Raw genomic sequence first — 27,431 nt, forward strand, 5'->3', positions numbered from 1 at the left:
CAACATCACCTTAGAGAATGAGTCACCAGACCACTGACAGATCCATAGCATCCTGCGAGCAGAGATGAAATAGGTGGACAGCTTAGAGAAAACCATCAACATGTAATGTAGGGCATCAACCATATAGTCTACACTTAAGACCAAGAAATCCAGGTCCCGGAGCACAATAGTGTCAGGATCATGGTGGAGCTTGGAATGGTATACCCTGGCCATGAAGAGGCAGACGCTGCCTTTATGCCGGTGGCCGCCGAGTCAAACAGGCACTTAAGGATGAAATCCACATGCCGGTCCTGAACATCCTTCAGGACTACCCCACCCACATCCCCGTCACTGGTGAGAGAAGTGTGTTTGGTGACCTGTGCCACCGTGAAACGCTTGTTAAAAGCATCCACCATGGGATAAAGCCAAAACATGGCATGAGCACTTTTCAAGGGACCCTCAGGTGCCTCCCAAATCTCTGTAAGAATCCGAACTATATCAGGATGATAAGGAAGAAAGGCAGATTGAAGCCTCTGGTCACTCATAAGAACATAAGAACATAAGCAGTGCCTCCGCTGGGTCAGACCACAGGTCCATCCTGCCCAGCAGTCCGCTCCCGCGGCGGCCCGAACAGGTCACGGCCTGTCTGATTCACCAGAAGGGGCCCCCTTGCCACCTTGGTTTCCCATTGAGTCTTATCTTCCCATCGAAGTCCTAACCCTCCGGTCTTGCACATGCACGACCTGGTTGGATTTCTATACTTATTACTTGGTTTGCTTTCTATACCTGTGTTACATCCCAGCACCTCTCTCAGTATCCCACGATCCCCCTATCCCTCAGGAATCCGTCCAATCCCTGTTTGAATCCCTGTACCGTACTCTGCCTGATCACTTCCTCCGGTAGCGCATTCCAAGTGTCCACGACCCTTTGGGTGAAGAAAAACTTCCTTGCATTTGTTCTGAACCTATCTCCCTTCAGTTTCTCCGAATGCCCCCTCGTGCCTGTTGACCCCTTCAGCCTGAAGAATCTGTCCCTATCCACCCTCTCTATGCCCCTCATGATCTTGAAGGTCTCTATCATATCTCCCCTGAGCCTCCTTTTTTCCAGAGAGAAGAGCCCCAGCCTATCCAACCTCTCGGCGTATGGGCAGTGTTCCAGCCCTCTTACCAGTTTCGTTGCTCTCCTTTGGACTCTCTCAAGCACTGCCATGTCCTTCTTGAGGTACGGCGACCAATATTGAACGCAGTATTCCAGATGTGGACGCACCATAGCTCGATACAATGGCATGATGACTTCCTGCGTCCTGGTTGTTATGCCCCTCTTTATGATGCCCAGCATCCTGTTGGCTTTTTTCGAGGCTGCTGCGCACTGTGCAGATGGCTTCAGTGATGCATCCACCAGCACACCCAAGTCTCTCTCAAGACTGCTGTCTCCCAATAATGCCCCCCCCAATTTGTATTTGAACAACGGGTTCTTTTTCCCTATATGCATGACCTTGCATTTTTCCACATTAAAGCGCATTTGCCATTTGTTTGCCCAGTCTTCCAGCTTGTCCAGGTCCCTTTGCAGGTCCTCACACTCCTCCCTAGACCTGACTCTGCCGCACAATTTGGTATCGTCTGCAAATTTTATAACCTCGCACTTTGCCTCTTTTTCCAGGTCATTGATAAATATGTTGAAGAGTAACGGCCCTAGCACCGATCCCTGTGGCACACCGCTTGTAACTCCCTGCCAGTCAGAGTATTGTCCCTTTACTCCGACCCTCTGCAGTCTACCCGACAACCAGTGCTCGATCCATCTGTGCACATCCCCTCCCACCCCGTGGTTCCACAGTTTCCTAAGCAGCCTTTCATGTGGCACCTTGTCGAAAGCTTTTTGAAAATCAAGGTAAATGATGTCTATAGGTTCCCCATTGTCCACCCGACTGCTTATTCCCTCAAAGAAGTACAGAAGGTTCGTTAAGCATGATCTTCCCTTACAGAATCCATGCTGGCTTGTTCTCAGTAGGCCATATCTCTCGATATGCTCGCAAATACCATCCTTGATCATAGCTTCCACCATCTTCCCTATAATTGAAGTCAGGCTCACCGGCCTGTAGTTTCCGGGGTCACCCCTCGATCCCTTCTTGAAGATAGGTGTGACATTCGCCAATTTCCAGTCCTCTGGTACCTCTCCAGTTTTCAAGGATAGGTTGCAAACATGCTGGATTGTGCCCGCTATTTCTTGTCTTAGTTCTTTCAGAACCCTTGGGTGGATCCCGTCCGGGCCCGGCGATTTGCCGCATTTTAACCTGTCTATCTGCTTGAGGACATTCTCCTTACTTACCTCTATGTGTTCTAATTTTTCAGCCTGTTCCCCACTCATGAGCTCCTCTGAGTCCGGTATGTTAGATGTGTCTTCTCTCGTGAAAACCGACGAGAAGAATGTGTTCAACCTCTCAGCTACCTCTTTATCCTCCTTGATCACTCCCTTCCTATCCCCATCGTCCAACGGCCCCACCTCCTCTCTCGCTGGTCGCTTCCCCTTTACGTAACTGAAGAATGCCTTGAAGTTTTTCGCCTCCCTGGCCAGCCCCTCTTCATATTTCCCTTTTGCTTTTCTAACCTCTCGGTGGCATTCCTTTTGGCATTTCCTGTGCGCCTGGTGATTTTCCTCCGTTGGGTCCTTTTTCCATCTCCGGAAGGACACTTTCTTGTCGTTTAATGCCCTCTTTACTTCTGTTGAGATCCAAACCGGGTCCTTTGACCGCTTGTTCTTGCCGCCTTTCCTGAAACTTGGGACGTGCATTCTTTGTGCTTCCTGCAGGGTGTCCCTGAATAGGGTCCAGGCGCTTCCTACAGTCTCCATCCTAAGGACGTTTTTGAGCTTCCTCTCCACCATTTCCCTCATAGCAACATAGTTCCCTTTCCTGAAGTTGAACGCAGTTGTTGCGGTCCTCTTTACTGTGGGTGTCCCCCTTTCTAATGTGAATCGGATCGCGTTGTGGTCACTGTTGCCTAGTGGTCCTCCCACTTCTACCCCTCTTGCAGGCCCCCCTAATCCGTTTAAGATGAGGTCAAGAGTAGCACTCCCTCGCGTCGGTTCCTTGACTAGTTGCTCCATGAAGCAGTCCCTCACAGCTTCTACAAATCCTGTTTCCTTGGTGCAGTTGGAGTGACCCGTACTCCAGTCAATCCCCGGGTAGTTGAAGTCCCCCATCACTGTTACACTTCCAGTCCTGCATTCTTGTCTCAGTTCAGCTTCCAAGTCGTGTCCGATTTCCTCCGGCGTACCAGGTGGGCGATAGTACAGCCCCAGTTTTATGCCTGTACCCTTGTTTCCCGGCAATTTGACCCATAGCGATTCCAGCCCCTCTGCCTTCTTTGCCATATCCATCCCGACCGAGTAGATAGAGTCCTTTATATATAGTGCTATGCCTCCCCCCTTCTTGTGGGTCCTGTCCCTCCTGTAGAGCTTGTACCCCGGCAGCGCCACATCCCATTGATTCTCCTCTGTCCACCATGTTTCTGTAATTCCAATTATATCCAGGTCCTCCCCCTTGGCTACGACCTCTAGTTCACCCATCTTGGCCATGAGGCTTCTTGCATTGGCGTATAAGCACCGCAGGTCCCGTCGTTTTTCCTCCACCTCCGTATTTACCTGGGCCGCCTCCCCTTGAATTTCGGGCAGTTCTCCTGTTCCCTGTGCTTCTGCTTTGCCCTTAGCCTTTACTCTCGCAGATTTCGGTTTCCCCACATTTCCGCCACCCCTATCTCCAGCTTCTCCACTGGGTTTTCTAGCCCTACCGGTCTCCTCCTGGGCTATCATCCCTTGAGGCTCTGTTTGATCCCCCTCGCCTTGTGGCACCCCTATATTGCACTCAGTTTTCGCCCTCGTGCCACCCAGTCCCCCTGTGTCTCTATGCCCCTTAGTCTCCTCCCAGCAAGCTCCCTTTACCTGGTGTTTCCCTCGCTGTCTGATCATAAGATTCACCGGTCTCTCTACTTCCTCCTTGCAGTCAGCCCGTTCAGCATCTGTTCTGGATACTGTTGTCCGAAGCGTCAACATCAGATCAGCTGTCGGCTTTCCCCCTCTCCTCAGTTTAAAGCCCTCTCGATCTCCTTCCTCACATTTGCTGCCAGTAGTCTAGTTCCCGCTGTGCTCAGGTGCAGGCCGTCTCGCCGGTAGAGCTGGCTCTTTCCCCAGAAGGACGTCCAGTTCCTCACAAAGTGGAAGCCCTCCTCCTGGCACCATCTCCTCAACCATGCATTCACAGCCTGGAGGTCTGCCTGCCTCTTTGCATCTGCTCTCGGTACAGGCAGGATCTCTGAGAATGCTATCCTCCGGGTACTCCGCTTCAGCTTTCGTCCCAGGGCCCTGAACTGGTCAGTCAGTGTGGCCATGCTGAAGTTCCTCCGGCTCACATCATTCGTTCCGATGTGGATTATCACCGCAGTCTCCTCTGTCTCTGCTCCGTCCAGGATCCTCTCGATCCTATCAGTGACATCTCGTGTCTTGGCCCCTGGGAGACAAGTCACTAGCCGGTCCTCCCTTCCTCCAGCTACGTGACTATCTACCTCTCTCAAGATCGAGTCTCCCACCACAATAGAAAACATTCCGCAGCTTCAATTCCTGGAGAAATTCAGATATCAAATCCACCAGATGCGCAGACTTGAAAAATCTGCACAGTGGGATCCTCCTCCAGATCCAGGGCTCCACTCGGATCCTGAAGATCCGGCCAGAGCTGCCACATCTCCAGCAGCCATGGTGCCCATCTGCATAAGGAGTGTGTGGTGCAGTGGTTGGATCTACAGCCTCAGCACCCTGGGGTTGTGGGTTCAAACCCCGCGCTGCTCCTTGTGACCCTGGGCAAGTCACTTAATCCTCCATAGCCCCAGGTACATTACATAGATTGTGAGCCCACCGGGACAGAGAGGGAAAATGCTTGAGTACCTGATTGTAAAAACCGCTTAGATAACCTTGATAGGCGGTATATAAAATCCTAATAAACTTGAAACTTGAAACTTGATAAGTAGAGGCATTGTAAGGGTATCAGGAGCAACCATGGGCACAACCAGCATACTGACCGGGACCCCAGAAGGAAGGCAAGAGAAAAGACTCTGGTCCAGAGGAGGAGGGGTCCCTGCAGCCAGCAAAGACGCCTGCAGAATGGTGACAAGCCAAGATTTTAGCCAAATAAGCCTGATACATCATATTAATAAAAATCAGGGGGAAACCCATCTTCCAGGGCAGGAACCTCCTCCTGCAGACCCTTTTTGGAACTTTTGGAGGATCTGTGAGATTTTTTCCCCTGAAGCGCGCTTGCATTTCGCCGGAGCATCACCTGCACACTCCTGGAGCCCTTCGACACCGTTTTTGCAGGCACCTGGACAGTAATAGCAGGAAGACCTCCTTCAGAGGTCGAAGGAACAGAGTCTGGGCAAATTTCACCCTTGAGGGCTACAATTGAACACCTGATAGCCATCCACTGTAAATAAGGCATGAATCCACCAAATCCTGCACTGGGGAGTCCATCTGAATGATTTTCGAGTGCTAAAAATATTATTTTAAAAACAGGAAAATCCAAGATGGCTGCTGTAGGTGCCGATTTTGCACTAAAATAGCCCAGGAAAAACACAAGAAGCCCTCTAAAATGGCGATTTTAGAGGGCTGTCTTGGAACTGAGGCATGTTTGACAACAGCGGTTAGGCACTTTTGCAGCCAGCTCCTGACTTCAGCTGCTGAGAAAAGAGGTCTTGTTTGGCCTCAAACACCACCAGTGGGTGCGAGCTGAAGAGGCGTGGCCAAAAGGGCACATGCCCCTTTGGAGCCCCTTCGGAGCACAGAGGAGTAGGGAGCAGGGAACTAGTTTTTCTTTTGCAATGGGAAAAAGAAAGGCTAAAATAATTTCATTATCTGTTGCTGTGGGCCCAATGGACCATCATCTTCTCCCCTCTACTGCAATATCTTGTGATAGTTAGGTGTCTTTACCTTCTCAATCTGTTTCCCTCTCTTCAACCTGTTTACCTCCTCTTCAACCTGTATTAAACTCTCAAGGGGAAATAGTTTCAGGCCCTAGGGATGGCAAAGAACTATCCCCCCCACACACACACACACAATTAAATCAGATCCACCAATGGAAAATTCAAAAGAGAGTTCAGGAATAACTAGTCCTAAGTCTTTGACACCAGTACAAATGTTACCAATTTCAAAGGTAATTTTTCCTGTTGAAGATAAAGTGATTGCATTACAAGATATCTGGCAACTGGTAAATCTAATTGAAGCCTCATTAAAAGGTACAGTTTCTAAGTTATGTCAATTCTCTTCTGATATGACCACTAAAGTTATTGAACATGAGACCCAATTAGCCTTAATTGAAAGTAGGGTGGATAAGTTAGATTCATCTGTATCTACTTTGCAATTATCAGTGGTTTCAAGTGTTACAGATAGTACTTTGTTATATTTCCAATTAGAAAAGATGGAAAATATTGTGAGATCTAGATTCTTAAATGTTGCTATCTCCCATTATTTGGCACCATTGGAGCTCCTGAAGATGTATATGAAGGATATTCTTGAATATGATCAGGTGGATTATTTTTCACTAGATAATTTGTATTATATCCCCCAAAGCTCTAAATCTGTTACTGAAGATAAGGGGAATAGATCAAATGGTATCGCCAGATAGTTTAAATATTTCACAATTCTTGAAGTCTTCTAAGGATTTTATAGCTAAGCGATCTACTCTCAGTTACTTTTAGGTCAGAAGTAGAAAAACAAAATATACTTAAATTGTATTTTGCTAAGAAACAGGCCTTGTTTTGTAGTCAGCAATTAATAGTATTTCCAGATGTTGCCAGACAGACACAATTTCATAGGAGACAGTTCCTTCAGCTTAAACCAAAGGTTTTAGCTGTGGGAGCCTCCTTTTTTCTTAAGTTTCCTTGCAAGTGTCTGGTATCCTATGGAAATAATAAATATACATTTGTGGATCCAGTTCAATTAGAGATTTTTCTTATAGATAAACCTTTACTTGAGAATGTTTTAAAAATTAATTTAGAGTTTGAAGATAAGTGAATTTAAATTGATTTATCTGCCTGTCCACTGTAGATAAATATATTTTATTTACTAAGTTCTTAGCCTTATGAGGAACAAGATTAGCCCAAATAATGCGGACTAAAATATGAAAAATTTAAGAATTTATTTTCTTATAAATTGTTTGTTTGTTTGTTTTTTTGCCTGTATATTGTTATTTTATGTAATAAATGGAAATATCAATAAAATAAATAAAATAAAATGGCTATTTTAGGGGTGGGGTAGGGAAACCTCCCCAAACCCCCTTTTTCAGACCCTCCAAAATCACTGATTTAGGCTGTCAGCCTGTACTCACTGTGACGTGCTGACTGGAAAAACGCTGCTGAGAAAGCTGAAACAACTTAAAGGGAGATCATCTGCCTTAGGAAGCAGGCAAGCTGGACTTCAAATTTTCGGACTGTCCCACCAGCCGGATATCCAAGGCTGGGTACCTTTGCCACCCTTGGACACGCTGCACAGACGACTGGCAGAGGAACACAATCTGGATCCAATCCCAGGTGTACTTCCATGGAGACACGCAGCCTGCGCTCGACCCACTAGTGGGCAAACCTGAGGGAAGTCAGCTCCAAAAGGGAAAAATTCCCCAGAGCCCCGATCCAAAGTGCAGGCTGTCGAGAGGGTGCACTGACAAGCAGCCAACCCCCTGGAAGCAATGGTCTGCAATTTCCTGCAATCAGAGCAGTCCCCATGGGAAACCTCTGCAGCACGAGGGTGAAAACTGCGAACAAAACACTAAGGGCTCCTTTTACAAAGGCACATTAGCGGGGTTAACGTGCGTGACTTTTCATCACGCGCTAACCCCCGCGCTGGCCAAAAACTACCGCCTGCTCAAGAGGAGGCAGTAGTGGCTAGCGTGTCCGGCGGTTTAGCGCGCGCTATTATCCGCATTAAACCACTAGCGCGCCTTTGTAAAAGGAGCCCTAAATATAGAGAAAATAAACGAGCAGAAAAGACTAGCTCCTAGTCTGGCTTGTATGAAAGAAACTGGTTCCTGAGGGGACAGGGGTGGAGTCTCTGAAATTTGAGGCTTCCTACAAGTTCTGGCGGGTACAGGAAAATCATCTAACAATCCTGGAATAATATGGTTTTACGGTAATTTCCCTATTGTTGCATGCTAAGTGTGCATTATCTATTTCTGAAATGTATTTTTGGAGGGTGGGGGCATGTCATGAGCCCTAAATAGGAGGCAATAAGTGTTTCTGCATTAACTCCTGCAGGTTATGCAATCAAATTGTATTAAAGATGGCTTTCTGTTTCTTCATTAAGGCCTTGTGATATAAAGATGTCTAAGCAAATGTGCTAAACAAATACTTCTGTTCTGTGTTCACAGAAGAAAATCCTGGAGAAGGACCGAGATTGTCTGACAAAGTTACACGAGAAAATGGAGTAGATTCTGCGCCGTTCACGGAGGAGGGTGTTTATGAGCAACTTGAAAAACTGAAGGTGTACAAAGCGATGGGACCAGACAGGATCCATCCCAGGATACTAAGGGAGCTCAGAGAGGATTGGCGAGTCCTATTAAAGACTTGTTCAACAAATTTCTGGAGACAGGAGTGATTCCTGGGGATTGGAGGAGAGTGTATGTGGTCCCTATTCATAAAAGTGGTCACAGGGATGAAGAAGGAAACTACAGGCCGGTGAGCCTCACTTCAGTTGTTGGAAAAATAATGGAAGTGCTGCTGAAAGAAAGGATAGTGTACTTCCTTGAATCTAATGGGTTACAGGATCCGAGGCAACATGGCTTTACAAAAGGTAAATCGTGCCAAACGAACCTGATTGAATTTTTTGATTGGGTGACCAGAGAGCTGGATCGAGGACATATGCTAGATGTAATTTACTTGGATTTCAGCAAAGCCTTTGATACAGTTCCTCATAGGAGGCTGTTGAACAAACTTGAAGGGCTTAAGTTAGGACCAAAAGTGGTGAACTGGGTCAGAAACTGGCTGTCGGACAGACGCCAGAGGGTGGTGGTTAATGGAAGTCGCTCGAAGGAAGGAAAGGTGACTAGTGGAGTCCCTCAGGGTTCAGTGCTGGGGCCAATCCTGTTCAATATGTTTGTGAGTGACATTGCTGAAGGGTTAGAAGGAAAAGTGTGCCTTTTTGCAGATGATACCAAGATTTGTAACAGAGTAGACACCGAAGAGGGAGTGGAAAATATGAAAAAGGATCTGCAAAAGTTAGAGGAATGGTCTAATGCCTGGCAATTAAAATTCAATGCAAAGAAATGCAGAGTAATGCATTTGGGGATTAATAATAAGAAGGAACCGTATATGCTGGGAGGAGAGAAGTTGATATGCACGGACGGGGAGAGGGACCTTGGGGTTATAGTGTCCGAAGATCTAAAGGCGAAAAAACAGTGTGACAAGGCAGTGGCTGCTGCCAGAAGAATGCTGGGCTGTATAAAGAGAGGCGTAGTCAGTAGAAGGAAGAAGGTGTTGATGTCCCTGTACAGGTCATTGGTAAGGCCCCACTTGGAGTATTGTGTTCAGTTTTGGAGACTGTATCTGGCAAAAGACGTAAGAAGACTTGAGGCGGTCCAGAGGAGGGCGACGAAAATGATAAGACGTATGAGGAGAGACTGGAAGCCCTGAATATGTATACCCTAGAGGAAAGGAGAGACAGGGGAGATATGATTCAGACGTTCAAATACTTGAAGGGTATTAGCGTAGAACAAAATCTTTTCCAAAGAAAGGAAAATGGTAAAACCAGAGGACATAATTTGAGGTTGAGGGGTGGTAGATTCAGGGGCAATGTTAGGAAATTCTACTTTACGGAGAGGGTAGTGGATGCCTGGAATGCGCTCCCGAGAGAGGTGGTAGAGAGTAAAACTGTGACTGAGTTCAAAGAAGCGTGGGATGAACACACAAGATTTAGAATCAGAAAATAATATTAAATATTGAACTAGGCCAGTACTGGGCAGACTTGCACGATCTGTGTCTGTATATGGCCGTTTGGTGGAGGATGGGCTGGGGAGGGTTTCAATGGCTGGGAGGGTGTAGATGGGCTGGAGTAAGTCTTAACAGAGATTTCGGCAGTTGGAACCCAAGCACAGTACCGGGTAAAACTTTGGATTCTTGCCCAGAAATAGCTAAGAAGAAAAAAAAAAAAAATTAAATTGAATCAGGTTGGGCAGATTGGATGGATCATTCAGGCCTTTATCTGCCGTCATCTACTATGTTACTATGTTATAAAATAGATTCTTGAACAATCGGGCACTGGGTTTCTGGCCCAGAAATATCTAAGAAAAAGTACCATTTAAACTAAATAATTTATGGAGCATGTATGGTCGGGCAGACTGGATGGACCACTCGGGTCTTTATCTGCCATTATTTACTATGTTACTATGTAATCCCACTTTTTCTGGTAAAACTTTTCTTTTGCACTAACTGTGCATTAGGACTTGGCACTGTTAATAAAAGAGCCCCACAATTAACTGGAAGGCTCTTTCATTAATTACAAAGTAATCATTTCTCATCCCTAACTCAGTTATTCCTGTCGAGATGATCGACTCTTACTTCCCAAATCCTCTTATGGGTGTACATATGTCTTCACATGTTTATCTGCCCAATAACCCACTTCAATAACAGAAACATAGAAACAGGACGGCAGATAAAGGCCGAATGGCCCATCCAGTCTGCCTATCCACAACATCTGCTATCTTCTCCTCTCACTGAGAGATCCTACATGCTGTCAGCATAGTTACTTACCGTAACAGCAAACAGATATTCTCACATATGGGTGACATTACCCACGAAGCCCAGTACAGACAGTATGAAAAGTGCTCTGTCACTAAGTTTTAAGAAACTTTGCGACTGCCCGCACCACACATGTCCGAGTGCCTTCCCGCCTGGCGCCTGCTCGTGATACCTCAGTTGTGTACACAAGCTAAGAAGCAATAAGGGGAGGTGGGTGGGTTGTGAGAATATCTGCCTGCTGTCTCCAGATAACACCTGTTATGGTAAATAACTGTACTTTATCCTAGGACAAGCAGGCAGCATATTCTCACATATGGGACTCTAGCTTATTGGAATACGATAGAGGGAGAGTTAGCCAATGAAAGAAAGAAATTTTGAAGAAAACTACTTGGCCGAAGCGACCCTCCCATCTGGAAAAGATTCCAAACAAGAGAGGGGCATGAATGAGTAAACTGCGGACCAAGTAGCTGCATTGCAGAATGTACCTATACAAGAGGAACATAAGAATGCAACTGAAGCCACAATGGCTGAGATCTTATGTGCTATCAGAGATGCCCCAAGTTGCAGTATAGCCCAAACATGACAAAAGAGATACAGATTGTAAGGTATGAGGAAATAGATCTCCAGGGATAGGCAAAGCTAACCCGTGAGAAACGAAGGAGATGAACCGGTAAGAAGAGGTTCTGTAGACTAGAGCGTAGTTCCTTGTAAGAGAAAACCAAGGTTCTTTTGCAAACCAACATATGAAAAGCCATTTCTCCAAGGTGAGAAAGAGGGTTGATGAGATGTAAATTACATCCCCTGACATCTGTTGTCCAGACAAAAGGGAGGGAGTACAGAAAAACTACTATATCATGGTACAAAACTGTACAAAGCTTAAAAGAAGGGAGCAACAGTGTGGAGATTACAAGTTGAGGATCCCAAACCACTAGAGATTGGACAAAGTCAACAAGACCTGTGCAAAGGTAGAAATGAGAGGTTGAACAGTGTTAACCTGAACGTGGAAAATACTCATAACCTGAAGGCAAACTCTGACTGAAGTGAAGCCAAGAGCTGAGAAGGAGAGGGGTAGGAAATACAGTAAACCTTGGTTTGCGAGCATAATTCGTTCCAGAAGCATGTTTGTAATCCAAAGCACTCGTATATCAAAGTGAATTTCTCTATAGGAAATAATGGAAACTCAAGACGATTCGTTCCACAACCCATAAACTTTAATACAAAATACTATACGTACTTGTATTGCAAGACCTCACTCATTTAGAACAGTCACTACACTCTTGCAGTGTCAGAGAGAGATGAACCATTGGCTCAGTTGTGATGATGTGACACATGTATACTGTATGTACTCGTATTGTAAGACTTTGCTCGTTTAGAACAGTCACTACACTCTTTCAGTGTCAGAGAGAGATGAACCATTGGCTCAGTTGTGATGATGTGACACATGTATACTGTATGTACTCGTATTGTAAGACTTTGTTCATTTAGAACAGTCACTACACTGTTGCAGTGTCAGAGAGAGAAGAACCAGCGGCTCAGTTGTGATGCGTGTATACTGTATGTACTTGTATTGCAAGACATTGCTTGTATATCAAGTTAAAATTTAATAAAATGTTTTGCTTGTCTTGCAAAACACTTGCAAACCAAGGTTTTACTGTATTCCCAGAAGGCAGATATGAAGTAGGTTAAAGGCTTGATAATATAAAGAGCCTATAACAGTGAAAACCATTTCCCCCACTCCTCATAGGGCTACTGCAAGAAGGTTGTCTGGACGCAGCTAAAAGAGTCTGGAAGGATGAGAAAAAAACCAGCGTCTGCTAAGGTCACCTCAAAAAGCACTAAAAAGGTAAAAACAGACTTCCAACTCCTGAGAGAAAAAACTTTTGTCTATGGCTAGAATAAAAAGAAATATCATGGCTGTCTCGCTCAGCAAGGGCTACAAGAAGCCTGGAGCCCAATTCTTGCCGAAGCTGAACTAGCAAATTGTGCAAGAGAGGAACTGGAGGAACCACACACAGGGAGTGGTCTGTTCCATCCAGGAGAAAGGCCACCATTGCTAGATAATGAAGAGAAGATTGTCTATAAAAAAAATGGTAATTTGTGATTGAAAGATGTATGTCTATACCCATAATGAGGAAAATTAGTCTCAATGGACAGTTGCTCATAGCAACCCCTGGACTTGTAGTTGCTACACCAGGTCACATGCATGCATCATCTGCTGAACCCAGAAAAATACTGGAGGAGCTGTAAGAGGAGTGAAGCCAGTTCTTAGCTTTTTTTTTTTTTCTCCTGCTGCATCTGCTGGCAAGGATATAACTGACTTTTCTGAACTAGCCTGGCATGCACAATAAGGAATAAGGATACTGCTGTGCTATCATTCAATGAATCAAACGAGAACATACATCTTAAAGGGAACGAACATACATTTAAAATCTAGTGATCATCAGGGAGAATGTTTTCTATTAAAAAAAAAACAAGAAATACAATTTTCATGTAAACAAAAACAAACATTCAATACAAGAATTGAATAGAGCTATGAAAGGTAGGCTAGAGAATGACATGGGAACAAATTTTTCCCTGTCCCCGTAGGAACTCGTTTTCCCATCCCGGCGAGTTCTTTTCCTATCCCTGCCCTATTCCTGCAAGCTCAGTCCTCATCTGCACAAGCCTGAAACACTTCAAAATCAAAAGTGTTCGAGGCTTCTGTGGTTAAGGCAGAGCTTACAGGAATGGGGCAGTGACAGTGACAAAACTCACGGGGATGGGACGGAGAAATTGAGTTCCTGCGGAGATAGGGACCAATTTGTCCCCATGTCATTCTCTAGCTTGTACTTCAAAGAAAGGAGCCAAGACTGGTGCTAAGAACTGAAACTGATACTGATGGCACTAAAGCCTTCAGCAGTATTTTGGGCCCCAAGAAATAGAAATGCCACAAGTAATGGAAGAAACTGGCAATTAAATAAAAGTACTTAGAACAGAAACTTCCAAAGATCTCTAAGGGCTAGATTCACAAAACAAACCGATTGTGTACCGATTGGATTGTGACCCCATTACTATCAAATTTCCATCCAGCCTGATTCACTTACCTCTCCTGCGATCCACTTCGAATCCGTGTATGCAAATGAGGTGAAACGCTGCAAGTTGGACAGCGACGCAATTCACAACACCAAATTTCCGATCCGACTGGGCTGGCCGATCACCTGAAGAAGCGACTGGAAGCCCTGCTCTCTGCCCTGCAATCTCTCCTGCCTGCTCGCCCCGATTGCTGCCTTCTTCAGCCCTGCTTCTTATCTCCTGCTGCTCGTCTTTCCGATGCTCTTCTCCTGCCTGCCCCGAACTGCCATGATTTCCTGCCTGCCTCAGCTCTCCCACCCTTCCCCGCAGTGCAAGTCCAGGGTTTTAACCCGCAGGTTCTAAGCGGGTTAAAACCATGGGCTCCATTTATCTTTTTATTATTATTACAGCGGCAAGGTGAGGGCAACAGCTGGCAAGAGCAGGACCAGCTTTCTGGGAACCATGCAGGTTGGAGTCAGTGGAGGTGGCGGCGTTTGGTTTAGTCTGTGGCAGGAGAAGCAGGAAAGTCGGCAGGAGAGTCGGCGTGGTTCAGTCTGTGACAGGAGAAGCAGGAGAGTCAGCGTGAATCTACTTGTTAAAAATCTCCCCGAAGTCCTGCTGCCCTTCACTGTACAAAAGTACAAAAAAGTTTTAAAAAAAAGATTGCTGCTCCTATGGTCTATGATTGCTTGATCCATGCAGGCAGATTGGGGCGTTCCTCCAATCGCCCCCATCTGCATATTTTACTTTAGTGAATTCGTCAGACCTGCCCGGATTGGGCCCGATCAGGCAGGTTAGTGAATCCAGCCCTAAGAGAACTAGAGCTTTTCATAATTGCAGTGATTTTATTATTTTAAACATTACACATTTATGCAACACAAAACCACAAGCAAATGCTGCTTATACAATTACATAATGTGAGAACATTAATTTATTCAGTCTTTTTACATAACAATACAGGCTCTCTTTAGCAACCACACAACTGCTTTGATTACTGTGTTTCCACACAAGCTGAACAAACATTGGAGGAGTGAAGGAAAACTCTGAATAGGGGTGTTGAAGGAGTACACATAAGTTCACACTCAGACATATACGCATGAACATCTAAGTATAAATCAGTGTTTAGCTCGGCCTGAGATCAACCAAATGTTTCACATAGATTTAAAAAAAATAATCAACTGCTGCTTTGAAATGTTGAATTCCAATCTTGGCAAGAAATCTTGTTCTTTAAACAAAACAAATAATCTTCAAAACAAGAAAAGAGAACCATATCACCTTTCAAAATTATAATTTTTTTTCTTTGTTCATCACACTTCTTAGCTAAAAATATTTTCTAGACAAGTTTCATAAAAACTATGATAGAGAGTTGTGAGAAACTACATTACAACTCCTTAAGTACTGTAACAGCTCTTAAACACTACTTTTAAAGAAAAACATTTTATCAAACCAAGACAGGCAGCAACATTTATCAAAATAGCACCACCAGGGCAGGATTGAGTGGGAGCTGCTTCTGGCCCCTTGAAGATTTTGCAAATTAAGAATAGGGCTTATGAAGAGACATTTTTCTTTCCTCCATTTTTTTATATTTTTTTAAATTTAGCCCCACCATCTGCTCCCCTGCTCCCCAAAAGCCCTCTGTTAAAGTACCAGCAGTATATTTAAGAACTGGCAACCAGTTTGAAAATTAGATTATTTTCCTTTAATGGATATATCTACAATCAGTAAAATATGACAAGTTTTAGCAGCTTATCTAACTACAGAATCCCATAGCTAAACACCATGGAAAAGGCCACTAAACCCATGAAAAATTAGCAAAGAAGTCCAAGCAACTGTTCTGGCTGGCAGTATCATGTAAACCCAAGTGATTTGTGCTTGTAACATCTTATACTCAGAAAAAATAACTGCATTCTCAAAGAAAGGTCTTTAGGTTACATGTGCATACTGTGTGGCCTCTAGATGTCTCCAGTAGCAGCTCATGTAAATAGGCTATTCCATTCAACTTACGCACTCTCTGTACATGTCATATTATCAGGCATACTGCTGCTTTTAAATGTTGAATTACAGCCTTGGCAATAGTATTTTTGTACTATTTTTGTCTCCTACTTTATTTAACAAAAGATCATAATAAGCAGGAAGAATTTAAGTAGATTCATTTTCATTGTTCAGAAAATGTGATCTTTAAATTAGAAATGCATATGACCTAAATGCAGAAGAAAAGACAGGATCATGGGACTCGCAGATCACAACTTGAACAGATAATGCGAACACAGTAGAAACAAATTCCTATCAGAATTGGATAGAAAAATTAACCACCACATCATCTTGCCCTGACTTACCTCTCAAAATATTTACTGTACCGCTGGCAAAACAAAATAAAGTACCACTATGAAATATTTATCCCCTCTTCTACAAATCTCTATGGGATTCGGGGCCGTTACCACGTGGCTTTGTAGAAGAGGGTACTAGTAAAACATACAACCTATATTTTATTTTTTTATATCAAATCATGTTTATTGAACCAGACCAGCAAAGGTACAGATTATATATAAGAGTAACAGGAAGCTCATGTTTATATTTAAAGAATAGAAATACAACAACCCCAACACCTCTCCCCCAAAAGATTAAAAAAAAAAAAAAAAAAGGGCAGAGGAGACTATATCACCCTTTGCTAAAAAAAAAAAAAAAAGAAGTTCCAAATGAGTGTATCTATAACTAGAGTATATTTATGGCATTAAAAACATGCCTATTCGGAGCCTATTCTATAAGTAGGTGCCTATTTTTCTTGACAAAATACTAGCACACCAGTTTAAACACATACCTACCTGTATTTCAGATGTGAGCCCTTAAAACAGCCAGAGAACCGATATAAACATAAGCACCTGGACTGTGGAAGAAACATCCATAGATAATATTTGCATAAATGTATGCCCCATCCACACTCCACCTACGTGAATGCCCTTTGCACATTTGCACACACTAACGAAATAGCACATAGCTGGAAACTGTTTATGTAAGGGTGCGTGCACACATATACACTCATTACTAGAATAGTAACAAGATCTGCGTGGTCCATTCAGTCTGCCTAACAAGGTGGCCCGAGTTGAATCTGGCACACTGCACGGGTTTAACTTCTTCATGAATAAATACTGGCATATTAATATCTGTCTCTCCCTACCAATTTTACTGGCATTCAAGTGCATTCTTGCTGCCTAGATCTAAGCATCTCCTAATAAAATTACCCATCCACCCTGCGATCTTGCATATCCTTTAATACCATGCCTCCCTCACTTGGCAGGGACATGCATTTGGTAACCTAAGCTACCAAGGAATTCACATTGGGTTGAGAAAACAGCTGATGACACTCCTGTGTCATCGGATACAGCCGAGCCATTGTCCTGGCAACCTTAGGGGACCCTTCAGGAGCATCCCAATGCTCCATGACCAATATTAATATCAGGATGCCAGAGAAATAAAGACGACTGGGCTCTTACGCCGCTCATAATAGAGAAGGGAGCAGAGGGGACCCGCTGAGAGTCCAAATTTAACTCCCATAGAGAATCAGTAATAAGATCCAATAGAGGTGAGGGTTTGAACAGATGGAGGATCATGGGATCATCCCCTTGATCAAGGGCCACTACTGGATCCAATGCACACACACCTTTCTGCGACCCTGCATCTCCTGACAGGGACGGTGCGATCTGAGACAGTAAGGGCATGGTAATAGACCCTTCATCCTCTGAATCTCTCAGAAAGGCCCCCTAGATCCTGGTCAGCCTTAGCCAGTGAGGGAGATGCACCCTGGGAGGCCCCGCCCCCTCGTATGCCTTTAGGTATGTGCCAGACTTCCTTCAGGAAGTTCAGCTATCCTGAAAGGCTCTGCATATCAAATTAATAAATTCCAGAGAAAATGCAGTACTAGACAGTACCAAGTCTCCTTTAGAGGACTCCAACTTATATCTCCTGGGCTCCGAGCAGCCTTTGCATCCGCCATTCTGGGGCTCTAGAAGAAATTTAGCCATTCCTTGGCCCTAGATAGCAAAGGGGAGTCTAAGCCGATCGCTCCCACTCTCTTTAACATGCTGTACGACATATGGCACAAGGGTACTCTTCGGGCACTCATCTAGCACAAGCATGACGTGAGTTAGGGTTAAAAGAGCCAGGACTCCTCCGCCGCATTACAAGAGCTCTACCCCTTCCAGTGGGCGACCCACTCATTACAGTACCTGGGAATTCACCTAACTGCAGACTTACAATCTTTATATACCACAAATTTTCCTTCTCTTCTAAAGAAGTTTTGTGAGGACTTGGAAAGATGGGAGCTGATGCCAATCTGGTCCTCATTTATGGAACAATTATTTCCTGGTAGAGTATATTTTGGCAAAACCCCAGTGGTAGTGGTAGAGTATCTCATTCTTGGACATACAGACTATAGATATAGAAACTTGGGAGGCAGGGGGTCTGGCAACACTGGAACAATTCCTGGTGGAGGGTAAATTAATCCCAGCATCCAGAATGCAGGAGGAGTATGGCCTCACAATCTCCAAAACTTTTCAATACAATCAAGTAATTGATTTCGTTGAGAGGCTTTGCCAGATCTCCTTAGTGACAATAAAGCATGGGATTGAGTATGGGCAGTGTCTAGTGGGAAGGATTGGGCCTAGACAGCACTTTGGGCCCAGGTGGTGCAGAAAATTGAATATGTTTATCATATGTCTAAATTGACAGCTCTGAAACATCACAGACTGGGACAGTTTTTGGCACAGCTGAAACCTTATATTACTTGAGTGTGAAACCGTGGGCTTTGCACATAACACCACCCATAGTCCTTGAACTACGCTGAACCTTGGGGAGGAGGGGTTGGGGGAGATTCATGTACCTTTTGTTGTTGCAATTTATAGCATTGTTTCAAAGAGTTATGTTACAGCTGTTTTTGGATGTACATGCATCTCTATGTTGTTTTTATAAAATTTCAATAAAGAAAAAAAGAATAATAATAATAAAGTGCCAGGAGTCCATTCCTGCCAGATATGAGGTAAAACAAAGTAATCTGAAGCTTCTAGAGAACTTAAAAAACATTTTTTTGAGAAATTCAAGATGACCACCGCTGCAGCAGCATTTTGGCACCAAAATACAGCTCCAAAACACTTAAACAAAAAGAAAACACTAGCGATTTTAGGATTTTAGAGGTGGGGGAACCGAAACAGGCAGAAACCTTTAAAAATAAGATTTACAGAGTAAGCATCAATTTTCCTCATGGGCTGTAACAGCCTTACTCATTGTGACCTGTGCTGGCAATGTGCTGAAGCCTGCCTCAGCTCCAAAGGTATCTGGATATGAGAGAAGAAATCACTGCTTCAAAACAGTACTTCCAGATGAATCTTCGGGCTGTCTGTCTGAGCCTCCAATCCCGTGGATCCGTGAATATGAAAAGGGGGAGGAAAATACAGCTGGCACCCTGCAAGACCTCACTGAGCCCCCTATGCATGCCTAACAGCCTGTGCTCAAGTCCCTGCAATGCAGTAGGCGAAAAGCAAGCAAGCAATGCTACAAGGGGAATGGAACCCGAGCTCAAAAAAGGTTTCTGCAGGCTGGTCAACAGGTACCACAAGGGATTGGCCTGTTAGCTGCAGACTGTAGTCTGCTTCTCCTCCACATAGGCAGAGCTGTACTCTCGACTAGTTGAGATCTTAGCAATGAAATCAAACAAAAAAAAAAGTGAAAAGACCGACAAAGATCAAGAAATAAGCAGAGCAGATCAGAAGGAAAAACTGAATGGGGCCTCTGGAAAAACTGAAGAGCCCTCTGGTGAAGTAGGAAGGATTCAAAAGCTGGAGTGGATTCCTTCTGCACAGCTCACAAGCACTGGGATATTACCTGCTCGTCCAGAATGATACACCTATTGCACTAGAAAGATCTTTAGAGCAGTAAGTGCAGGGACAGTTAAGAGGTTAAAGTGCAGTCATTCTATCTGAATCAGTAAGAGGCAGCATATTTAACTTAATGAGCACTAACTGGAAGATGCAATTCAAGTCTCTTTCCTGCCTATTTCCCACCCCATTCCAGGATATGCTGCTATCATGTAAATTAATGCACACCGTCATTCTAGCATGGTAAATGTTACTGCAGCCATGCGCTAATATTACCATGTGATAATTCACACAATTACTAAATTGTACTTTAGCAAAAGTTACCTTTATTTGTCAACCTTTTCAGCACCCAACTAAAAGATCAATAGATATAATGCATGGAAATGTCATTTTGACTTGACATCCTGCACACTTTTCTTGCTCTGCTTTCTCCAGATTTTTCTTTCTAAGGCAGTGGTTTTCAACCCAATCCTCAGGGACCATCTGGACAGTAGAGTTTTCAGAACATCCACAATGAATATATATGAGATAGATTTGTATACCAGGAAGGCATTGCATGCAAATCTCTCTCACAGAAACAGAGAAAATATTAGCAGATAAAAGCTCTATGGCCTATCTACCATCCTTTCCAACACCTAAGAGATCACACATGCCTGGCCCATGTTTTCTTGAATTCAGACACAGCCTTCTCTCCACCAAGAGGTAGAGCCACACATCCATTACCCTTTCCATAAAGAAGTGTTTCCTTAAATTACTTATGAATCTATCCCCCTTCAACTTCATCTTATGCCTTCTCATTCCAGAGCTTCCTTTCAGTTGAAAGAGATCTGCCTCCTATGCATTTATGTCATGGAGATATTTAAATATCTTAATCATATCTCCTTCTCTTGTCTTTCTTCCAAGGATACATATTGAGGTCTTTGAAAGATTAGGTTCCTACCTTGCTAATCTTCTTTCTTTTAGAAGACATGGGATTCCGTATGTTAGCTGTTGCTTCCCACTAATCACGAATCTGCAGAAGAGTATTACTTTAAATCTCTAAATTCCTTCCGTTCTGTAGTGGAGAACAGCTCCCTCTTCAGTTGGTACCAAAGCAATTAAACTCCACTGAAACAGAAAAAAATAGAAGGAGGGGCATGGGGAGCTTCCCCAGCAATAAACCACATTCTGCTAGGAACCAACCTGCTAAGTGTAACCAGTAGGGACTATAAAACCCTCCAAAGGAGAAAGGAAACAAAGGCCCTCATGTTCCTGTAGTAATGTCTCTGCTTAATCTTAGAAGCAGGAGAAGAGGTCCCAAGATGGCCACTGGCAATGTCCAAGGCAGAAATCAGGCAAATCAAACTATGTACAGGGTGGGCCATACAGAATCCCATGTCTTAAAAACCTAATCTTTCACTCTTTTGCGAAGACATGAGATTCCGTAGGTTAGCTGATGAACCAAAGCAGTGTCAGACATCTAGGGAGGAACATATGAACCTGCCCTCAGAACTGAGTACCCAAAAGTGGCATCCTCTTGAGCCACCACATCCATTCTGCAGAACTTCGTAAAAGCGTGGAGAGTAGACCAAGTAGCTGCTATACAGATCTCATCAGGTGAAAAGATGCAGCTACACCGCTAGTCAAATGTGTTGCGATTGAGATAGGGGGCTGTTTACCGCAGGTAATGTAGGAAGATGAAATTGCCATGCAAATCCATCTGGCAATCGAGGCCTTGAAGGCTGACTTGCCTAGAGTAGCTGGTTAGCACAAAAAAGTGGTTGAAGAGTCAGGAATCATTAGTCCTCTCCAAGTAGTACAGAAGAACTCTACGCACATCCAACCTCTGCAAAATATTGTCCTGTTTTGCTGAAAATATAATTTCTGCTAACACTGTATTAAACAGAAGTGCCACAAAAAATTCCAACTATCACTTAGCAGCAATAAATACTACCATAGTTACTGCTCTTTTGGCTATTTATCATTTTTTAAAGTGGTATTTATCCCACAGCCTGTAAGCAATAACACAAAATATCTTCATTTGCCAGTGTGCATTTGTACATAGTCAGCCCACGAAGAGATTACAAATTCCAGCAACTAGTAAAAACATTTTTTTTAAAGCATGTCTTCATTCCATTTGGCATACATTTGGCAACTCCTATACTGGCTGCTATTAGTGCAGTATTATAGTACAGTATTTGGATCTTACTCCTCAGCTACACTTTCCAAGAAGCGCCCAAATATTGCTCCGTATTTGCTTCCTATCTGGAACTATATAGTTTTTAAAGAGCACGTATTTCCAAGCCATGCTAGTGGGTCCTAGTATATAACAAAATATCTCCGTGGACCAGGGGAAAAACAACAGTAGTGTGCATCTTTCTTTTTAAAGCAGCAGGATAAAGGGGGCGTGTAGACTTCCTTCGCTGCTTTTCTAAGGGACCCAAATGCAGAATTTAAGAACACACGAGCCTGCCATAAATTCACACACAACCAATTTCTCTGCAGCCATCTTCCAGGATCGATTTCTTTCAATCCCTGTAAGAGGGAAGGGACGAGCCTCACCATTCAGCTACCCAACGTATTTTCTTTACATCTACAAAGTAGCACCTCTTTTCTCTTTACATCCAAGAAGGGACTGAAAAGTAACTAGCCCAAGAGGAAACTTCCCTAGTATCACTTCAGATTTTGGACTCCCCCCCCCCTCAACTTTAACTACAAGGTGAGCGAGGAGCACTGGTACTGAGTGAGAGTGGATTTCCATTACTCTACGAAAATAAATGCACAGCGAGAAAAGTTAGTTTTGTAATTATGTGCAGAACTCACCAGTTTGGGGAAGTATATATATGTATATTTAATTTTTAAAACTCTAGTGCTGCAGTTCCATTCTTACGCACCTTCTTCCTCCTTTCCTCCAGGTTCTCACCGCAGCGGCTAGTGCTGCTATAGCTACGGCGCAGCCGGGGCAACCACTTCTCGCGGGAATACCTTCAAGCTTGCGCTCATGCGCCCGCTGGCCGCATGGGTGGAAATGGGGACGACCCGTACGGACGCTAGAAGATCTCGCGAGAAGCTGACAGCGACTGGAGAGTGGTCGCTTCGTGTTCGATTCTTGGATGTGGTTGAGTGAGTGACAGCCCAGCGGGCTGAGGGGAGGGAGGCGACGGAAAAGTAACTGCGTGTGTGGAATATGGCGACCGGTTTCAACAAACTGCGCTCTGGAGGGAGCCTGGAAAAAAAAAAGCATGTACGTGATGCGCCGGGTCATTTTTTATTATACGACTGGCCACAGCGCGCTCACGTCATCTCAGATTTAGAGAGAGGGAGAACCGTTAAACTTTAAGCCATCTATGACATATTTGATATCAATCTCAGTGTATTAAGGAACATGTCATTTCTGGTCGCATCTACCATTGTGCTATGGAACAATACAAGTGTGAGAAAAGTGCGGCCACACAAATGACCAACCGTCTTTCTGCAAAAAGTGACACTTGGTGAACACTGAAGACCAGTAGTTATGTAAAGCAAATATGTGTGCTGAAATAGAGTAGGAGGCGTCAGCCCCAACAAGTCTTAAAAAGCTTCTAAACGTTCTTCTTTGTATTAGAACATTACTTGCCCAGAATATCTATAAAAAAAGGTTGGCTGAGGAATGACACTTAAAACTACAGTTTGAATCCTGGTATATCAAGACAGTTTTTCTCCAAGGGGTCCTTTTACTAAGCTGTGTTAAGCGTGCTTATCGCACATTAAAAGGGCTTACTGCAGGACGAGCAGTGTCAAGTTTGTGGTAAATTTGCCTATCTGTATGGGTACAGCACACGCTAAAAATCATTTTTTTGTAATTTTGTCTATGGCAGTATCTTGCAAACTTTGTCCAATCACAACACACTAAACATAGTGGCCGTGGCTCGAGGCATTTGGAAGTGCTTGGACATCAGTGCGATGATGTCACACACATGAACGAAGGCCCTCCAGATGGGCCCTGAGCCACCAGTGGGGGTGCCGGAAGGGAAGACACTTAGAGAGAAGGCAAGGTGCTGGCTGATTGTCTACAGCACATCCTGTTAGCAGTCAGCCGGTGACTGTCCTCCTTCCCAGCGCCTCACGGCACACTTGAAATCTCAGGAGGCACAATAGTGTGCCACAGCAGTTTGCAATACACTGGTCTAAGGGATTGTGTTTAGGGGTGGAGAGTAGGCATGACAACATTAATTGTGGGGTTAACTCGTGGTCCTTTACCGCCTATAAAATAGGTGTCGGAAAAGACTCACATGGTAGTTCTCTTTAATGGCCAAAATTAGCACATGATCATTAATTAGGAAAATGGTAAAGTCAGCTATTTTCTGGCCGCAACACAAGTGGCCTTAGCACATGGGGAAAACACACATAAGCAGCACAGCTAAGACCACTTTTGCACAGCTTTAGTAAAAGGACCCCCAGTAGAGTTCCCAGCTTTCAGCTTTCCAGGTCCTAGTTGTTGTAACATTACATTGATAAAAGCAGTAGTAATAAGGAGTGCCAAACTGCCCCAGAGGGAAGGCAAAAAAAGTTCCCCCTCAATTCCTGTCCTGCTGCCACCTTTCTCTTTTTACTGATCATAGGCCAAAGGCCATGAGATCTAAGAAAAGTGTGTTCTTCCCAACTGTAGTGTACCTTTAATATGATATTACAGTTCTTTTACAATACAAGAGAAAGGAAAAGCAAAATGGACAAATATTAAAGATAAAATATAATGCACAGCGGAAGGCAGGAAACAGAGAAAAAGAATGTAAAGGGATGAGAACAACAAAGGTAGAAAGTGAAAAGAATCTAAATGAGTGGGGTAGTACAAGTAAAGAAAGAGCTATTAATGGTCTGCTTTGGGAAGGAATTGTAGTGGTCCTGCTTCACTGTTGAGCATGACAGGCATTATCAATCTAACCAGAGAAACTGGAAGTATCCTATACAAAGGCAGCGTGATTTGCCCAAGAGGGTTGATCCAATCATGGGTTTATGGTATTGTGTGTATGGATGTGTAGTCTGTATTCTCTTAGGGTATACAGCTGGGAAATCATAAGGTTCATATTCAGCAGCAGGGCTATATTCATCAATGACCTGGAAAAGGAGGCAAAATGTGAGGTTATAAAATTCGCAGACGATACCAAACTGTGCGGCAGAGTTAGGACCAGGGAGGAGTGTGAGGACCTGCAAAGGGACCTGGACAAGCTGGAAGACTGGGCAAACAAATGGCAAATGCGCTTCAACGTGGACAAATGCAAGGTCATGCATATAGGGAAAAAGAACCCGTTGTTCAACTACAAATTGGGGGGGGGGGCATTGTTGGGAGACAGCAGACTCGAGAGAGACTTGGGTGTGCTGGTGGATGCATCACTGAAGCCATCTGCACAGTGCGCAGCAGCCTCGAAAAAAGCCAATAGGATGCTGGGAATCATAAAGAAGGGCATAGTAACCAGAACACGGGAAGTCATCATGCCATTGTATCGAGCGATGGTGCGTCCACATCTAGAATACTGCGTTCAGTATTGGTCGCCGCACCTCAAGAAGGACATGGCGGTACTTGAGAGAGTCCAAAGGAGAGCAACAAAAATGGTAAGAGGGCTGGAACACTGCTCATACGCCGAGAGGCTGGATAGGCTGGGGCTCTTCTCTCTGGAGAAAAGGAGGCTCAGGGGAGATATGATAGAGACCTTCAAGATCATGAGGGGCATAGAGAGGGTGGATAGGGACAGATTCTTCAGACTGAAGGGGACAGCAAATACGAGGGGGCATTCTGAGAAACTGAAGGGAGACAGGTTCAAAACAAATGCAAGGAAGTTTTTTTTCACCCAAAGGGTCGTGGACACTTGGAATGCGCTACCGGAGAAAGTGATCAGGCAGAGTACGGTACAAGGATTCAAACAGGGATTGGATGGATTCCTGAGGGATAAAGGGATCGTGGGATACTGAGGGAGGAGCTGGGATGTAACACAAGTATAGGAAGTTAACCAGGTAATGAGTATAAACCAACCAGGTCATGCATGTGCAAGACCGGAGGGCTAGGACTTTGATAGGAAGGCAGGACTTAAATGGGAAACCAAGGTGGCAAGGGAGCCCCTTCTGATGATGCAGACAGGTCTTGACCTGTTTGGGCCGCCGCGGGAGCGGACTGCTGGGCAGGATGGACCTGTGGTCTGACCCGGCAGAGGCACTGCTTATGTTCTTATGTTCTTATATCACTTTATTACATTTCAAATAAACAGTAGGAACAATGCACTTTAAAGGAGACTTGACAAAACTTCCATGGAATTAAGCATATCAAAAAGAAGAGACAAACTATGTATGCTTTGTGGTGGGAAGTAGGGACAGCAGGCAGCTGGACCCTAATCCTCAACATTTCACCAGCCAAGCAGTTTACTGGAGTTGCCAAGGTGATTGCAAACTCAGAAAGGAAAATCACACAGGTGCAAAAATTAAAGACTTATTTCCCCATACTCTGGGTGTTGGAGCAAGTGTAACCAAGTTTAGTCCAGTGCTTCCACCATGCACTGATTTATTCAAAACAACAATTTCAAAACAAAGCATAAACTTCTTATCACAAATGAAAGACAAGTTTGTAATGCAGATACAAGATTACTTTTGCTCTTGATTCCACTTTCCATTCAGCAACTTTACAAATCCCATGAATCTTAGGTCCCTTAAATATGGTGGCTTTCTGCCAAACTTCCCCCCACCCCCACTTTTATTAAACTGCGATAGTGGTTTTTAGCGCAGGTAGCCACGTCGACTGCTGCGCACTGCTCCTGAACTCTATGAGCGTCAGTAGCAGCGCGGCTCCCTGCGCTAAAAACTGCTATTGCGGTTTAATAAAAAGGGGGGGTTTATACACTAGTGCTGTTCAGACAGTTCATTATAGGCTTTGATAATTATGTTTGAATTATGCATATAGCATTTTTCCTTTGCACTAAAGCTCTCCTAATCTTGCTAAAGAACTGGTCACTGAGTCCTTTACTGGAATTGCCTGGACTCAGAGAGAGGGCAAACCTGCCTAGCTGTATCACTCACGTTAAACAAAATTCCTTGGTGAGCTTCAATTAAGATTAGGGCTTTACCTTTAAGCCTTAGCAGTGTTGCTGCTGTGCATTTTAGAGAGGGAGAGAGTTAAGGATTTCCTTCCCCCACAGTAAATCATTTTATGGGAGCTGAAACTGCTCTGAGATGTGTCAGCTTTACTCTTCAGTGTTTCTCCCTGTAACACACACTCATACTAACACCACTGTCATTCCTTAGGTTTTAGTCACCTGGCTCCCACTGCATTTCATTATCTTCCAGCAAGCTTATTGTATCACATTCTCCCTCATGCACACATCACACTCTGGCTGAATATCACTTTCCCCAGATAAAAAAATCTAGGTCTATATCTTGACCACCTGCTCCCTGGGTTAAATCCCGACCAGACCTTTCTATAGAGCTGGGTTTGGAAAGTTTCCTTGCTAGAAGTCCTGGGTTAGCTTTGGTTCCTCCAGTAGCTTGACCTGAGGACAATAGGCTTGAGCCCTGTGGCTTCTGTGCTGTATCAGGAATGAACCTTTAGTTGGGAATAGAGCCATTCCTCCTTAGCGCTTCAGTTCTCTCATCTGTTTACATCTGCAGGGACAGCTAGAGTTCTCATTGGGTGTTCCTTAACTAGCCTGCCTTCTTTGATTAAAGATTTCCCCAGTGTGTTCTTAAATGTAATTGTTTCCACCCTCACTCCCTCTCTGGGCTTTCTCTTTACCAGAAGAAGTGGGCTTTGAAATTAACTGCTGACTCA

At 44.3% G+C, this 27,431-nt stretch overlaps 1 protein-coding gene across 2 annotated transcripts in view; it reads right to left on the minus strand.

Moving 5' to 3' along the window:
* The window catches only part of USP54 (ubiquitin specific peptidase 54), a 312,165-nt gene extending 284,941 nt beyond the window's left edge, over positions 1-27,224 (minus strand). Inside the window, exon 1 of one of the 2 annotated variants that reach the window (XM_033941395.1) lies at positions 27,207-27,224. The gene's annotated coding sequence lies outside the window, so the exon portion shown is untranslated. Of the gene's footprint in view, positions 1-27,077; positions 27,096-27,206 lie in introns of those variants that run through there. The other variant, XM_033941394.1, reaches the window with a different exon arrangement.
* Between the last annotated feature and the right edge of the window lie 207 nt (positions 27,225-27,431).

This window comes from Geotrypetes seraphini, chromosome 4, assembly GCF_902459505.1.
Source record: "Geotrypetes seraphini chromosome 4, aGeoSer1.1, whole genome shotgun sequence".
NCBI lineage: Eukaryota > Metazoa > Chordata > Amphibia > Gymnophiona > Dermophiidae > Geotrypetes > Geotrypetes seraphini.